The following is a 3,702-nucleotide window of genomic DNA, read 5'->3' as shown; positions in this document are numbered from 1 at the left end:
GTTGTAACAAGTATAGTCATGTATAACGAAAATAATCATCAACAAAGATAACAAAATAACGAGATCCCCCCTCAGTAGGAGTGGGTGTAGGACCCCAAAAATCAGAGTGAATCAAATCAAAAAGTGCAGTTGAAATATATTCACTTATATTAAAAGGTAAATGAGTTTGTTTTCCAAGTTGACAAAAGACACAATCAAAAGACTCAAACCCTATAACCTAGGTGACCTTGGGAAGCCAAAATGCAAACACGAGGTAGAGAAGCATGACCAAGCCTAGAATGCCATAACTGGAAAGAGATAGTAGTAGCAACAACGGAGTGAGACAGATGGGATGGAAGTTGCAAAGAAGTGAGCTCGAATAGATGTCCAATCTTACGTCATGTGCCAATGAGTTGATCGTCTATGGATCCTGCACATCAACACGAGCATTAGAAAATGTAAGCTTAAGACCTCATTCACAAAGTTGACTAACTGAAAGGAGATTTAAGGACAACTTGGGAACAAGATAGGTGTTGTCAACAGATAAGGTAGGGGAGGAAATGGACCCAATGTGACTAATAGATAAATGAGAACCATTAGCAGTATATATGATTGGATTGGTGACAAAACAGATTTTTGAGAAAAAATGGTAGAATTAGAGGTCATGTGATTACACCATGCAGAATAAAAAAAACCAAGGAGATGTACCTGAGGTGACAGACAAAGCCCTAGAAGACCGGGATAAAACCTGATGAATTAATGCCTCAATGTTAGCAGCAGTGAGAGTGGTAGACACTGAAGAAGGCTCAGGAAAGTCATGACAACAAAATCTCTAAAATTTAGGAACCCTAAATTCTGAATTCATCACAAATTAAACACTAAATACCAATTACGAATCAAACAAATCGAGGTGGTAATATACTTACGGTGTTGCAAAAGCTGACGGGAAGTAGTCTACGGTGGGGTTGGCCTCACGACGATGGCACAACAACAGCAAATGGTGTATGGGAAGAGAGAAACAGAGAGAGAACAAAGAAGGCTTGCGAAACAACGAGAGGGAGAAGGGGGTCCTACGTTTTGGACCCACAAGTGAAGAAATGACGTCATTTCACTTGAAATGCGTTGTTTTACATATGTTTTTTTTAAGTCAGAGTTTAGAGTTCATCTAGGCTCCGTACTCCGACTTCAACATGAAGTTTTGGAGGTACTCCGAATTATGACTACTTCGACTCCGTCAGAGTCAGAATCAGAGCAGAGGTCAACCGAAGTCAGAGTCGTCGGAGCATTTGCATAGCCCTAGAGCACGCCTAGAGTACACCTGGGCGACTTAGTAGTAGGATCCTTATTCTATTATCGCACATAATTTTAATCCCATTGATTAGGCTAATATAAGTCCATAACAATCCCATTAATTAGGCTAATATAAGTCCATAACTTTATTAGGACATACGGAGTGTGTGACACACATTAGAGTTTTAGATTTTTTTTTTCCTAAGCAAAAAGGGGAGGCGAGGGCGACCAACTTAGAACCCTCATTGGGCATGACCATAGGAGCCCCTTCTCGCTGCAGAATGTCTGGTTTGAGCCATAACTACTTCTCCAAGGGCGAGCCTGCCACCACAACACCCACAAAGTATCCAGATGGTCCAAAGTATTAAGGATCCTACTCAGACTCAAACAGTTGCCACAACTCCAAGATTTATCAACCTAGCAACAAACTCAAGATCAATTCCAACGCTTCTCAGTTCAGAAAATATAGAAACAAAAGATAATTAGATAATTATAGAATGAAGTATCTAACTATAGCACATATCCTTTGTAAATATTCTTTGTTGTACTCATCATCTTATCATGTAAACTCTTTATATTCTAATCAATGCAAATAGAGGAATTCATTCCACCAAAATCAAAGTTTCGTACTTTTTTACTTGGTACCAGAGCCTCCAGGTTCACACCATTTTCTATCCATGGCATCCTCCAGCAACCTATCACTAATCTCTCCTGCTAGCCTTTTTCTTCCTAGCATCACACATTCTGCACCTATCAAGCTAGATGATACAAACTACACGATGTAGGTATGTCAGTTTGTACCCATCCTGTGATCCAACGGCCTGTTGGGCATTATTGATGGATCGAAGCCATGCGCACCTAAATATCAATTTGGGCCTGACACAAAGGAGTCTGATCAAATCCCACCAACTCTCAATCCTGCTTTCACCATTTGGGAAAAGAAGGATTAGTAATTCTGAGTTGGTTTATTTCCACATTGTCTGAGAAAGTAGTCTCTACTGTCTATGGGCTAAATAGCTCACAGCAGGTGTGGTCTGCATTGGCAAATCGATATGCCTTAGCCATGTCAATCTAGCATCAATGATTTGCGTCACCAATTGCAAAATCTTCGCAAAGGGAATAGAACTTGTGCCAAGCTTATTTGTGCTGCAAAGTCCCTTGCTAATCAGTTGGTTATCGTTGGTAAGCCAGTAGAAGATGAAGACTTGATCTCCTACATTGTAGGAAGCCTCAACTCTCATTACAATATTTTTGTGACCTCATTTTCCTTCGTTATAAGGGAAACCTCTATGACCTTGGAGGAATTTCAATCGAAATTTTTCAGTTTTGAACAAATGTTGGATAATCAAAACAACTCATATGAAAGTGGCTTCTTTGCTCTCTACTCATAGACGCCAACAAATAAGTAGAAGTGTGAAAGTACTTCACTGCACAATGAGCACAAGTACTCCCCTGCAACCAAAGTGTGACACCCCCATATTCCACTTGGGATCAGACGAACATCCAAAGTATCGGGACATGCAACACAAGGTTACCTGCCTTCATTTATGACATATAAAATGCAATATTTCTAACATGCATGCAATATTTGCAATGGATAATTTTTTTTTTTAGCAATACTAAGCACCAAACTTATAATATCCCAAATAGTTAAAATATAACCCATGCATACTTAACGAAATAAACATCCACGATTACAGCACGATCTCAGAAGACTGTAATCTCAAAACAACGGAGACCTGGCTCAATAATTACATTGTCTAAATACACTATTAGGCTAGTTCGTTGAGTAACTTGCGTAACTGGACTAACGATGCAAGAATACTATCTAAAGACCTAACTATGGAGGTTGCAATCTTCGCATTGCGTCTACGACGTCTAGTCAACCTCCTCCAGTCTGTCAGTGTTTGTTCACTACTCTAATCCTGACACATCGCCTACCATTAGGGGGGAATGGTAGTTGGGACTTCCACGTTGAGATTTGATTACAAATCTCAGCAAGTTAACATGAAACTTTGACACAGATTAATGATGCATGCATGGTAGTAAAAGTATGAATCAATAATTAAAGTCGTAAGTAAGCATAGCATAACTTGACATATAGCATGACATAAATGACATAACTTGAACTGAAACTGAAAATTAGCTTGACGTGACATGACATGTGCGTAAACTTAAAACATAACATGGATTAGAAACATAGTATGAACATGAACTTGAAACATAACATGGACTTGAAACATAGCATGAACGTGAACATACATAATTTAAACATGAACTTAAACATAATATGAATCTGAAACATGACTTGACGTGAAATACATGACCTTGGAATCTTATTCAATAGACTTAATTAATAAAGTGACCAAACGGGTGTTACACAGGTCCCCTTGAGCCGTGTATCCCTGCCGATTACCGCATCACAACACAGGT

This window comes from Juglans regia, chromosome 13 (genome assembly GCF_001411555.2).
Source record: "Juglans regia cultivar Chandler chromosome 13, Walnut 2.0, whole genome shotgun sequence".
Lineage (NCBI taxonomy): Eukaryota > Viridiplantae > Streptophyta > Magnoliopsida > Fagales > Juglandaceae > Juglans > Juglans regia.
Note: the sequence above shows the minus strand (reverse complement) of the source record.